The following is a 13,937-nucleotide window of genomic DNA, read 5'->3' as shown; positions in this document are numbered from 1 at the left end:
TTAAGGTCAGTAAAGCTGTTTTATATGATACTACAATGGTGGATACATGTCATTATGCATTAGTCAAATGCCATAGAATGTACAACACAAAGAATGAACCCCACATAACCTATGAGCTTTGGATGATGATGATGTGTCAATGTTGGTTCATTGATTATAACCTATGAGAGTTCTTAATTGTGAGAGAGGCTGTGTATGGGTGCAGGGAAAGAGGCATGTGGTAATTATATACTTTCCACTTAGTGTTGCTGGAAACCCCAAACTGCTGTTAAGAAATAAATTTTTCTAAAGCCTACTCTAACCCACCATTCTAGTCAAGCTGAGGTTTGTATTACTCAGTGACTGTGGAGGGCTTAATGTTGATACTCCATTGATCATTTGGACTGAGATGTGAATTCTATGAGATGGGATATGACATGTCACTGAACTGGGAATTGAAAAACTGGGATTCTAAGTCTTATACTGAGGCATTGTGATACTGTCTCACTGAGTCAACAATTGCTCGTTTCTAAAAAAACAAAGCAAATCCTGTTTAGAATAGTTGATCTCAGATCCCTTATGTCTTCAAATTATCTATAATTCTTTCATTCTATACACTGAAAGGTCTAAGGAGAAGCCTCAGCTCAACAGAAGAGAGTAGGAGCAGAGCTGAGACACCTAGCTGTCAAGGAATGAAATGATTATTCTAAAGAGAGCAACTAAGCTTATTTTACCCAAAATAAGGTAGCATATTTCTGTTAGAGTTCAGAGTTACATGAGTCAGGGACCAAGTTTTTGCTTTTCTTTAATCTATATAAAGGGTTCTCCAAGGTCTTTGACTTACCCAAGTACTAAAGGTTATAAAACCAAACTCTTCTGACCCCCAATCTAGTCAATTTGGGCTGTAATTATTAATGAAATTAATGTTTATTTTGAAAATCATTTACTAGACTGAATCACAAAATACTGAACCTTAGTACACAATCAGTAAATATCTGTGAACTCAGTTGAACTGAATGTTTTGCTTGAAATGAAAACTTCAAGATGCAGGGCTTATGGGTTCTAGTCTCAGCTCTAGCAGCAGCAGACACCATGTTCTTGGGTACAATACTGAATCTTCAAGGCTCAGCCTCCTCATTCCTGAAATGGGTCAATTTTATTGTAAGCAAAGGCAATTGAGAGATTCCCAAGGGACATGAGGTGTGAGAATTCAATGTAAATTTTAGAATCCCTGTTAAAAATGACCAGTAAAACATTGCACAATTGTGTCTTAACATAACTTAATTTTTCTTAATAAGACAACTGGAAATAACCTCAATGGGGAATTTAGAACAAATATGATGATATCTTTAAAGAAAATGGCTTTGCATAAGTATTGTCATTAGTGATCTAGTAAAGTGTATCTGTCTAGTTGTATTTAGGCCCTCAACTCAAAATGTCAGTTCCCATTAAGGTCTATACATTGAGGTGGTTTTGTGCTATGAGTCCATTTAGTGATTTCCCTACCTCCCACCCTCTATTAGATTCACAGCTGTTGTTCTGTCCATAATTTCCTATGCTTGCTTTGCTTTACTACATTATTTTGAAAATGAGAGACCAAAACAATAGAAAGCAGCCATGTCTGGAAGTGACTGGGAGGTCAAGAAGCCTTAGTTTCTCAAGTCCTTAGCATCAAATTCTCTGAGATCAGTGGTTCTCTCAGTTACACTGAGTGTTTCACCTCCACAGTGATGGAGAAGAGAGAACTCTTATTTTTTCTCATGAGCATCCCTGGGGCTGTTTTGCTTAGATAAATAAGGGGTTCTATTTAATGTGAATCCTGTTTTGTGAACAGAATCAATGGGGTATATATTCAGAATGACTAATGTTTGGAAGTTTGTTTTGTTTCCCTAAAACATAGTTTTAGCAAACAATTTTTTTTTTTTTTGAATTTGGGTCTTCTGTTCTGAAGGCATCTCTAGATGTAAGAGATAATGCACCATGATGGGCATCAGAAGACCTCAGCTCAAATCCCAGTTCTGCCAGCTATGAGCTGTGTGGCACCAACAGGTGTCCTGTTCTCCCAGGGTCTCCCTTTTCCCATTTGAAAAATAAAAAATAACAATTCCTACCTTCATGTGTTTTTTCAGGGGGTTTAATGGTAAGGGTGTTTATATCTGCTAAGCTAATTTGCTTGATATATGTTTGGTTATTTAAGATATATGAGTTATGTTAGCTATTTCATGTTTAGGCTGCTGTATTTTTAGTAGGCTATATTAAATAGACGATTTCATTATAAAAGACAAAGTCTCCTAATCTTTGATATAGCATTGACATCCTTTCAAAATATACAAGGCATAGACTACATCAATTTTCCTCAAAATCATAAATTCCCAACTGGTTATTAATCTAAGAATTCAGAATTTTGAGTAATTGTTTTTCCATCAGATTATTTACTTCAGTGCTCTCAATTATGATGGTGCGTTGGAACCACTTGGGTTAACCTTTTTTTTTTTTTTTTTTTTAATTACCAATACCTACGCTCCNTTTTTTTTTTTTAATTACCAATACCTACGCTCCAAAGTGGGCACTGGAATGAAGGAGAACAAGACCAAAGGACATTTTACTTTTATCTTTATGAGTGGGTCAAAGTCCTTTCAGAAGGAGCATATAGTGGACCTAGGTGATTAGTAACTTTATATGTCAAAAAGGCACACACTTAATTAGCATGGAGTGTTATAAAAGGCTTGGAGCACAAGGTCACGGTTGTCTTAACAAGAACAGAAGGCTTCAATGGATTCTCTTGTGGTCCTTGTGCTCTGTCTCTCCTGTTTGCTTCTCCTTTCACTCTGGAGACAGAGATCTGGGAGAGGAAAACTCCCTCCTGGCCCCACTCCTCTCCCAGTGATTGGAAATATCTTACAGATAAATATTAAGGACGTCAGCAAATCCTTAACCAATGTAAGTATGGTCCTTCAGTGGCTTGCAAAAGGTAAGTAAATTCACCTGTAGTTTTTGAATAAAATATATCCCTAGAGGTACATTGTTACAAGAGATCACTGTAAAGTAAAATACTTGGAAAGGCTTTTGTTGTCTTTTCTCCATCACTGCAGAGGTGAAACCTCAGTGCAACTGAGTCTGTCAGGGTCAGAAATACTGGAATGCAATCATGTATTTTGTGAGTAGAGAAAGATTTAGGTCTTTGCATGTTAGATTCAAAATAACAAAGTGTCAATAGTTTGAAGTGTTGTGTTCCTTCTTTATTTCATAGTCATTTGCTATAATTTTTGGCTGAAGGTAAATGGTAAGGGACGTGTTTGTTATTAGAGGTTTTATTATGTAAGTCCTCTACTATATTAGCCATGTGTTTTATTCAGAATAGCTGTGAAAATTGAACTTTTCTGAAGAAATAATTTATGACTGTTGTAAAGGAAATAGCTGTGGGTTCAGGACCAGCAAAAGCAGATAAGTAGTAGATGGGAAGTTATAGATTTCCATTATTGGATCCACAAATTAATGTTTTAATTAAACTATAGCTACAATATATAAACCCCAACATGACCTTAGGGTTTAGTAATAGTAGGAAGAGGGGTAGAAGATGTATAAGTATTAGGGTTTTCTTCTCCAGTGAAAGATGGTTTAACAGTGTTAATATGATATGTGAATACCCCTCATTGTGTAATAATTAACACATACAGAAAGTAAAGGGCTGCGATTAGTATAGTATAGTAAGCCTTATAAGCATGCTGGTATGATTAGACCAAGAGAATTAGGTATAGTTATGAAGACTACTACTAGAGTGATGGTAGGGGGCAGGGCAAGGTTGGCAAGGCTAGTTAGGAGTCATCATGTGGCTCTCAGGGGGAGAAGTGTTTGAAGGCCCCATGTTATTAGTATGGTTTGGCTGTGTACTTGTTTGTAGTTTGAGTTTGCAAGGCAGAATAGTACAGATGAGGTTAGTCCTTGGGCAATTATTAGGGCAGTTGTGCCTGTAAAACTTCAGGTGGTTTGAATGAGAATAGCCATGATAATAAGGGCCATGTGGCTTATGGAAGAGTAAGTAATGAGTGATTTTAGATCAGTGTGGCACAGACAAATGGAGCTTGTTATGATTATTCCTCATAGGGATAGTATGAAGGAGGAATAAGCTATAAACTCTGTTAGGGGGTTAAGGATTAAGGTGATTCGTATAATCCCATAGCCACATAATTTTAGGAGTACTGCTGTGGGGACTATTGATCCAGCAATGGGGACCTCTACGTGGGCTTTTGGGAGTCCTAGGTGGAGTCCATATGGAGGTGATTTTACTGTAAATGCTATGATGCATGCTAATCATAAAAGGCTATTAGACCAGGAAATTATTAGTTATTGAAGCTGGATATTTGTGTTAAGGTAGACACGAGAGTGCTGCTGATAAATTTCTCAAGCATGAGTGTTTGAATAAGTGGAGTTTCAAATTTGGGTCTTCTGTATATTAGCTGTGGGACACTGCAAATGAATTTGTCATTGTCTTAGCTCAGTTTGTTTGTTTAAAGTAGAGCGAATAGACCTGCTGAATATGTTGATGTGAGGATTAATTGTAATCTGTGTAGCAAGTGTCTGACCATTGCCTTGCACATCATAGGCCATCTGAGTGGCAAGTATAATCATCATCATCATGTTTATATATATAATTCAGAACTATTTGAGCCTGTATGACTGAATAAAAGCATACAAATACAATGAAAATATGAATCTAAGTCAGGCTTAGTAAATGGATGAAATAGTGACTTCATTTGCTGTTACCTGTATCTCTTTTTCTAGCTCTCAAAAGTCTATGGCCCTGTGTTCACTCTGTATTTTGGCCTGGAACGCATGGTGGTGCTGCATGGATACGAAGCAGTGAAGGAAGCCCTGATTGATCTTGGAGAGGAGTTTTCTGGAAGAGGACATTCTCCATTGGCTGACAGAGCTAACAGAGGATTTGGTAGGTGTGCATGTGCCTATTTCAGCATAGGTCATGGGGATGGGGAGGATGGAAAACAGACTAGCAGAGCTTTTCATGCAGAGCTTGGCCCATCCACGTGGCTGCCCATTGTCAGCTTCCTTTTTCTTGCCTGGGATCTCCCTACTAGTTTCTGTTTGTCTTCCTGTTAGGAATCGTTTTCAGCAATGGAAAGAGATGGAAGGAGATCCGGCGTTTCTCCCTCATGACACTGCGGAATTTTGGGATGGGGAAGAGGAGCATTGAGGATCGTGTTCAAGAGGAAGCCCGCTGCCTTGTGGAGGAGTTGAGAAAAACCAAGGGTGGGTGAACCTACTCTGTATCACTGACCTTACTGGACTGCTGTCCCCTCTACTGGCATTCTTGGAAACATTTCAGGGGTGGCCAGATCTTTTATTATGAGTCCTGGTTGTTAGCTCATGTGAAGTGGGGGTTTGAGGCTGAGAGCCAAGGGAATTTGCACATATTTGTGCTGTGTGTGTACAGGCATGATTGTGCATACAGTGTGGGTATAAAAGGTTCATTTAATCCTATGTTCTCCTGAACTTTGCTTCTTTGTTTTCAAATAAGAAATCATCAATAATATAGGTTTTGAGTTCATTTTTTGAAAGAGTTAAAGAGCAGTGTTTTTCCCATTACCTATTCCAGAACAAGTCACCAGAGAATACTTGGCAAGTGGACATGGTGGGAATGACCCTATCACACCCCTAGGTAGCATGAACCAAATGGCATGTGCTTTTATTTAATTGGACTGTGTTTGTATGGTCAGCCTCACTGACTTGTCTGGGGTTTCTTTTAGGCCCGTGCTTGACGTTCTGGCCAGTAATGACATTCTACAGTTTGTGTTGCTTAGGCATATCTTATTACAGTTCTCATCAATTTTTATTTCTCTGTAAACAGAGCATTATTTAAAAAATAGTGTTACTTCTTGTTACTCTATTGATTTATGTGTTTTGAGTAAACATATGCTGTAGTATAGTTCTGTGAAATACACAAATGTCAATTTATAAAATGATTTATTTACCTACATTTTAATTATTAGTAATAACTGTAATCTGTATTCCTTAAGTACAATTTGGCTCCATTTCAGTTTTGGTTATCTTTTTCCAACCATATTTATGAAATTTTGGCTTCAAAATTTATGGTAATTATTATTTTCCACTGCCAACTCTGCTCACCTATGAAGCTTTACAGTGAATCAGTTTATCAGCTTGGATGCCAAATTACCTTGTTTTTAAATTCTGTTTTCCATATGAAATGAAAGACTGAAAATCAGATTTGTCTGTGAATGATACACACACTCAACAGACTTCCAGCTGTTCAATGCCTTGCTCTTCATTCAGAGTACTTTTGATTAAAGTCACTATTTAGGGCCTATGGGTGTGAATTTGGAAGCTGTTTAAATATAAAGTTTAATATTTCAAAATAATAAGAGCTATGCATAGCAAACTCATAGCCAATATCATATCAAATGGGCAAAATCTGGAAGAATTCCCTTTGAAAACCAGAGTAAGACAAAGATGCCCTCTCTCACCACTCCTATTCAACATAGTATTGGACGTTCTGGCCAGGGCAATCAGGTAAGAGAAAGAAATAAACGGTATTGAAATAGGATGAGAGGAAGTCAAATTGTCTCTGTTTACGGATGACATGATTGTATATTTAGAAAACCCCATTGTCTCAGCTCCAAAACTGTTTAAGCTGATAAGCAACTTTAGCGAAGTCTCAGGAAACAAATTCTATGTGCAAAAATCACAAGCATTCCTATACACCAATAATAGATAAGTAGAGAGCCAAATCATGAGTGAACTCCCATTCACAATTGCTACAAAGAAAATAAAATGCCCTGAAATACAACTTAAAAGGGATGTGAAAGACCTCTTCAAGGAGAACTACAAACCACTGCTCAGGGAATTAAGAGATGATACAATCAAATGGAAAAACATTCCATGCTCATGAATAGTAAGAATAAATATTGTGAAATTGGCCATACTTCCAAAAGTAGTTTACAGATTTAATGCTATTCCCATCAAGCTGCCATTGACTTTCTTCACAGAACTAGAAAAAACTACTTTAAATTTCATGCAGAACCAAAAAAGAGCTTGTAAAGCCAAGACAATCCTAAGCAAAAGGAACAAAGCTGGAGGCATCACACTACCTGACTTCAAACTATACTACAAGGGTACAGTAACCAAAACAGCGTGGTACTGATACCAAAACAGATATATAGACCAATGGAACAGAACACAGGCCTCAGAAATAAAGTCACACATCTACAACTATCTGATCTTCAANTGAGTTCTAGTTTGATTGCACTGTGGTCTGAGAGACAGTCCGTTAGAATTTCTGTTCTTTGTCATTTGCTGAGGAGTGCTTTACTTCCAACTATGTGGTCAATTTTGGAATAAGTGTAATGTGGTGCTGAGAAGAATGTATATTCTGTTGATTTGGGGTGGAGAGTTCTGTAGATGTCTATTAGATCTGCTTGGTGCAGAGTTGAGTTCAGTTCCATCTGACTAAGGTCTCATATCCAGAATTCACAAGGAACTTAAACAAATTTACAAAACAACAACAACAACAACAACAACAACAACAACAACAACAAACTACTGAGTCTGTCCTGCAGACCCTGGCCAATGGATGAAATGAGTACTCATATACAGATATGCAGTGTAAGAGCAGCTAGGGGACTGTCTGGCTTAAGTGGCCAGAGTGTAGCCTCGAGAAGCTGGAGCTGCATGCTTTTATTCAGTGCAGGCACAATGCTGAAAACCTGGAGCCCACATAATCTGTAGGTAATTAATATTTATTGTTCCCCTTTCAGGGAACATGAAGCAGGTATGATCAAAGGTCAGCTCCTGGTCAATATAAGTAAACAAGCCTGTTCATGATGACTTCCCCTTCCCTCCCTTGTGCATATTCTTGCCCTCTGGCTCAGGGTCAGAGAACAGCTGCCTTCATCTATTCTCACCTAAAGCTAGCTATGCAGATCCTTTTCACCTTTCAGAAGAGCTGTTCCTTTCCCTATACTTTCTCCCACCACTCTGACTGATCTCCTACAAACAAGTTCATCAAAAAGTGGGTGAGCAGACACTTCTCAAAAGAAGAGATTTAAGCAGCCAACAAACATATGAAAAACAGTTCATCATCACTGATCATTAGAGAATGCAAATCAAAACCACAATGAGATACCATCTCATGCCAATTAGAATGGTGATCATTAATAAGTCAGGAATCAAGAGATGCTGGTGAGAATGTGAAGAAATAGGAACACTTTTACACTGTTGGTGGGAGTGTAAATTATTTCAACCATTTTGGAAGACAGTGTGTTGATGCCTCAATGATCTAGAACCAGAAATTCTATTTGATCTAGCAATCCTATTACTGGGTATATACCCAAAGGATTATAAACCATTTTACTATAAAGATACATGCACATGTATAGTTATTGCAGCACTATTTACAGTAGCAAAGACTTGGAACCAACCCAAATGCCCATCAATGATAGACTGGATAAAGAAACTGTGGGACATACACACTACGGAATACTATGCAGCCATAAAAAATAATGAGTTCATGTCCTTTGCAGGGACATGGATGAAGCTGGAAACCATCATCCTCATCAAACTAACACAGGAACAGAAAACCAAACACCACATGTTCTCACTCATAAGTGGAATTTGAACAATGAGAACACATGGACACAGGGAGGGGAGCATCACACAACCAGGGCCTGTCGAGGCATTGGAGGGCAAGGGGAGGGAGAGCATTGGACAAATACCTAATGCATGTGGGGCTTAAAACCTAGATGACAAGTTCATAGATGCAGCAAACCACCATGGCACGTGTATACCTATATAACAAATATGCGCAATGCTGCACATGTATCCCAGAACTTAAAGTAAAATAAAAAAATTTAAAAAGTTTATCAACCACTTGATTACAACTTTATTTCAGAGATCCTCCACCAAACAAGAAAACCTTTCCTATAATTTAATTGATTTAGCTATTAAATGATAAACTTGGCCTAATCAATGTCAAATTTCAAATAAGTTAAACTTGAAGGATGATTAGAGATGATGGGCATTTAGTTCCTAAAGAAGAAAATTCATTTTTAAAAAACTAAAGAAGAAACAAAAAACTCCTTTTATTAATTTCCTTTCCCTTTTTTATTTATTTCTTTTTTTTTTTTTTGAGTCAGAGTCTCGCTTTTTTGCCAGGCTGAAGTGCACTGGTGCGATTTCGGCTCACTGCAACCTCTGCCTCCTGGATTCAAGAGATTCTCCTGCCTCAGCCTCCCAAGTAGCTGGGATTACAGGCACCCACGACCACACTCGACTAATTTTTGCATCCTTAGCAGAGATGGGATTTCACCATGTTGCCCAGGCTGGTCTTGAACTCCTGACCTCAGGTGATCCACCTGCCTCGGCCTCCCAAAGTGCTGGGATTACAGACGTGAGTCACCATGCTCCACCTAATTTACTTTTCCTTGTTTGCCTTGCCTGGGATTTACATTTCAAATAAAAAGTTTTTGTTTAATTTTTTTGACAAACATCTATGTTAGACATGCTATTCATTTATATTTGTTTTCCTTCTCATAAAACACATTCTGCTTCTTACATTTATTTTCTCAAATACATGAATTCACCCATAGTCTCTCTAGTTCCTCTCTACTGATTCAACGCATAATTCTTTCAGCTATTCATTATAATATAAAAAGCTTCGAAATCCCCAACCATTCTTGCCCTTTCTATCTCAGTGCTTTGTTGTCTACAGACTTTGCAGACTGATGTGATTCCCTCTGAAACCTGAATTATTAGGTTTTTAAAAAATTCTCCTTTTTTTCCTTCCAAAGTAAAAGACAAATAGTCCAGGAATGTAAATTTAGCATTTGAGCAACCATTATTCAACCAGCTAGGTTGTAATGGTTACTTCAGAATTAATGTAAAAGTGGTATGTTGATTTTATGCATGCCGAACTCTTTTTTTTGCTGTTAAGGGAATTCGTAGGTAAAACACTGCTTAAAACTTCTAAACTATTATTATCTGTTAACAAATACAAAGTGTTTTATAACTACAGTTTACTAGTATTTTAAAATTGTTTCCAAATCTTTAGGCTCACCCTGTGATCCCACTTTCATCCTGGGCTGTGCTCCCTGCAATGTGATCTGCTCCATTATTTTCCATAAACGTTTTGATTATAAAGATCAGCAATTTCTAAACTTGATGGAAAAATTGAATGAAAACGTCAAGATTGGGAGCACCCCTGGATCCAGGTAAGGCCAAGATTTTTGCTTCCTGAGAAACCACTTATGCTCTTTTTTTCTGACAAATTCAAAATTCTATATGGATCAAACCCTGAAGTGCATTTTTGAATACTACAGTCTTGCGCATACAGCCATGGGGTAAATATCTCAGAAAGATGGCAAAGCTCTTTATTTTATGCACAAGAAATGAATGCCCCAATATAGATCTGGCTTCTAAGTCCATTAGCTCCCTGATCAGTGTTTTTTCCACTAAACTCCAAAGCCCTGTTTCTATAAAGTACTTTGGTGACAGCCCCAAAGTGTGCTCATATCACTTCATGGACATCCAGGCACTTTGGAGGCTTCCATTACTTAGAAGGCTTGTCCTTCAATTCACACTTTGTCATATTATGTGGCAGAAATATCCTAATCTAAAAGACGTTGTCTCCTTCAAGGAGGGAGAATATTTGGAACCATAGAAGCTGCCAAAAAACACTGAATAGGGCAGGGGTGTTTGATATCTCAGTTGGGATTCTAGCTGATGAGATAGCTGGGTTAGGAATGACAAAATTATTGTTTTTTGTGTGTGTGTATGAACCATAAACAGACATCACACTTTTACCCTGTGCTGAACTGGCATGTTTTATACTCTGCCTAGATAATAACTGTGTGATTTTAGAGAAGTCATTTAACTGCTTTGGTGCACAGTTGGAATTTGAAGCATCTTTGAACCCCTCCAACTTCTAAAATACTAATTACATTTCAGAGGTTGCTTGATAGAATCAATATAGTAGGGACAAGCTTTGTACTATCAATCAGATTTTCCAAATTCTTTTAACCTATGCTGTCATCTATAAAACGTGAATGTAGTAATTGATACCATCTTATATTTCAAGATTGTAGAGAATTGTAAAAAGTAAGAGAATTAATATAAAGATGCTTTTATACTATAAAAAGGAGATATGAGTCTAGGAAATGATTATCATCTTTGATTCTCTGGTAAGAATTTTCTTCCTCAAATCTTTTATAATCAGAGAATTACTACATATGTACAATAAAAATTTCTCCATCAAGATATAGAATATATTTTAATTATATTTATATCTTTAAATTACAACCAGAGCTTGGTATATGGTATGTATGCTTTTATTAAATGCTTTTAATTTAATAAATTATTGTTTTCTCTTAGATATGCAATAATTTTCCTCCTTTCATTGATTATTTGCCGGGAGCCCATAACAAATTACTTAAAAACATTGCTTTTTTGAAAAGTTATATTTTGGAGAAAGTAAAAGAACACCAAGAATCAATGGACGTGAACAACCCTCGGGACTTTATTGATTGCTTCCTGATCAAAATGGAGAAGGTAAAAAGTTAACAACAGCTTAGTTATGTGACTGCTTGCGTATTTGCGATTCATTGACTAGTTTTGGGTTTACTATGGATGTTTAAGCGGTCAAGGAGTAATGCTTGAGAAGCATTTTAAGTTTTTATTGTATGGATGAATATCAAGTAAGCATCATAGAAAATATAAAATTAAATTGTTAAATATTTAGAATACATAGGCTCAATTGTTTAGGTAAATATAATCTACCTGAACAATAAAGATGGCAGAATAGGAAAAGCCCTGTTCTGCAGCTTCCAGTGATATCAACGCAGAAGGTCAGTGATTTCTGTATTTCCAACTGAGGTACCCAGCTCATCTCATTTGAACTGGTTAGACAGTGGCTGCAGCCCATGGAGAGTGAGCAGAAGCAGGGTGGGGCATCACCTCACCTGGAAAGCTCAAGGCACCAGGGAACTCCCTCCCCTAGCCAAGGGAAGCTGTGAGAAACCCTGCCATGAGGAACTGTGCATTCCTGCCCAGATACTATGCTTTTCCAACAGTCTCAGCAACCTGCAGACCAGAAGATTCCCTCAGGTGCCTACAGCACCAGGGCCCTGGGTTTCAAGCACAAAACTGGGCAGCTGTTTGGGCAGACACTGAGTTAGCTGCAGTAGTTCTTTATTTCATACACCAGTGGCACCTGGAACACCAGTGAGACAGAGCTGTTCACTCCGCTGGAAAGGGGGCTGAAGCCAGGGAGCCAAGGGGTCTAGCTCAACGGATCCAACCCCCATGGAGCCCAGCGAGCTAAGATCCACTGACTTGAAGTTCTCTCTGCCAGCACAGCAGTCTGAAGTTGACCCAGGATGCTGGAGTTTGGTGTGGGGAGGGGCATCTACCATTACTAAGGCTTGAGTAGGTGGTTTTCCCCTCACAGTGTAAACAAAGCCACAAGGAAGTTAGAACTGGGTGGAGCCCACTGCAGCTCAGCAAAGCCACTGTAGCTAGACTGCCTCTCTAGATTCTTCCTCTCTGGGCAGGACATCTCTGAAAGAAAGGCTGCAGTCCCAGTCAGGGCTTGTACATAAAGTGTCCATCTCCCTGGACAGAGCACCTGGGGGAAGGGGCGGCTATGAGCGCAGCTTCAGCAGACTTAAACTTTCCTGCCTGCCAGCTCTAAAGAGATCAGCAGATCTCCCAGCACAGTGCTTGAGCTTTGCTAAGAGACAGACTGCTTCCTCAAGTGGGTGCTTGACCCCCAAGTCTCCTGATGGGGAGACACATTCCAGCAGGGGTCAACAGACACATCATACAGGAGAGCTTTGGGTGGCATCTGGTGGGTGCCCCTTTGGGATGAAGCTTTCGGAGGAAGGAGAAGGCAGCAGTCTTTCCTGTTCTGCAGCCTCCACTGGTGATACCCAGGCAAAGAGGGTCTGGAGTGGACCTCCAGCAACTCCAGCAGACCTGCAGAAGAGGGGCCTTACTGTTAGAAGAAAAACTAATGACAGAAAGAAATAGCATCAACATCAACAAAAATCTCATACAAAGGTCACCAGCATCAAAGACCAAAGGTAGATAAATCCATAAAGATGAGGAAAAACCAATACAAAAAGTCTGAAAATTTCAAAAACCAGAATGCCTCTTCTCCTCCAAAGGACCACAACTCCTTGCCAGCAAAGGAACAAAACTAGACGGAGAGTGAGTTTGATGAATTGAGAGGAGTAGGCTTCAGAAGGTAGGTGAAAACAAACTCTCTGAGCTAACGGATCATATTCTATCCCAATGCAAGAAAGCTAAGAACCTTGAAAAAAGGTTAGATGAATTGCTAACTAGAATAACCAATTTAGAGAAAAACATAAATGACCTGATGGAGCTGAAAAACACAGCATGAGAACTTCGTGAAGCATACACAAGTATCAATAGCCAAATTGATCAAGCAGAAAAAAGAATATCAGAGATTAAAGATCAAGTTAATGAAATGAAGCATGAAGACAAGATGAGAGAAAAAAGAATGAAAAGGAACAAACAAAGCCTCCAAGAAATATGGAACTATGTGAAAAGATCAAATCTACATTTGATTGGTGTACCTGAAAGTGATGAGGAGAATGGAACCAAGTTGGAAAACACTCTTCAGGATATTATCCAGGAGAACTTCCTCAACCTAGAAAGACAGGCCAACATTCAAATTCAGGAAATACAGAGAACACCACAAAGATACTTTTTGAGAAGAGCAACACCAAGACACATAATCGTCAGATTCACCAAGGTTGAGATGAAGGGAAAAATGTTAAGGGCAGCCAGAAAGAAAGGTCAGATTACCTACAAAGGGAAGTTCATCAGACTAACAGCAGATCTCTTGGCAGAAACTCTATAAGCCAAAAGACAGCAGGGGCCAATACTCAACATTCTTTTTTTTTTTTTTT

General features: G+C 38.5%; 1 pseudogene across 1 annotated transcript in view; it reads left to right on the top strand.

Moving 5' to 3' along the window:
* The first annotated feature begins 2,661 nt into the window (after positions 1-2,661).
* Positions 2,662-13,937, top strand: part of LOC108527167 (cytochrome P450 2C9-like) — a 61,620-nt pseudogene continuing 50,344 nt past the window's right edge. Inside the window, exons 1-5 of the transcript XR_001884721.1 lie at positions 2,662-2,919; positions 4,762-4,924; positions 5,095-5,244; positions 10,058-10,217; positions 11,377-11,553. The product of XR_001884721.1 is annotated as a cytochrome P450 2C9-like (transcript). The remainder of the gene's footprint in view (positions 2,920-4,761; positions 4,925-5,094; positions 5,245-10,057; positions 10,218-11,376; positions 11,554-13,937) is intronic.

This window comes from Rhinopithecus bieti, unplaced genomic scaffold (genome assembly GCF_001698545.2).
Source record: "Rhinopithecus bieti isolate Rb0 unplaced genomic scaffold, ASM169854v2 scaffold_4745, whole genome shotgun sequence".
NCBI classification, from domain to species: domain Eukaryota; kingdom Metazoa; phylum Chordata; class Mammalia; order Primates; family Cercopithecidae; genus Rhinopithecus; species Rhinopithecus bieti.
This window is presented reverse-complemented; position numbering and strand designations above follow the sequence as displayed.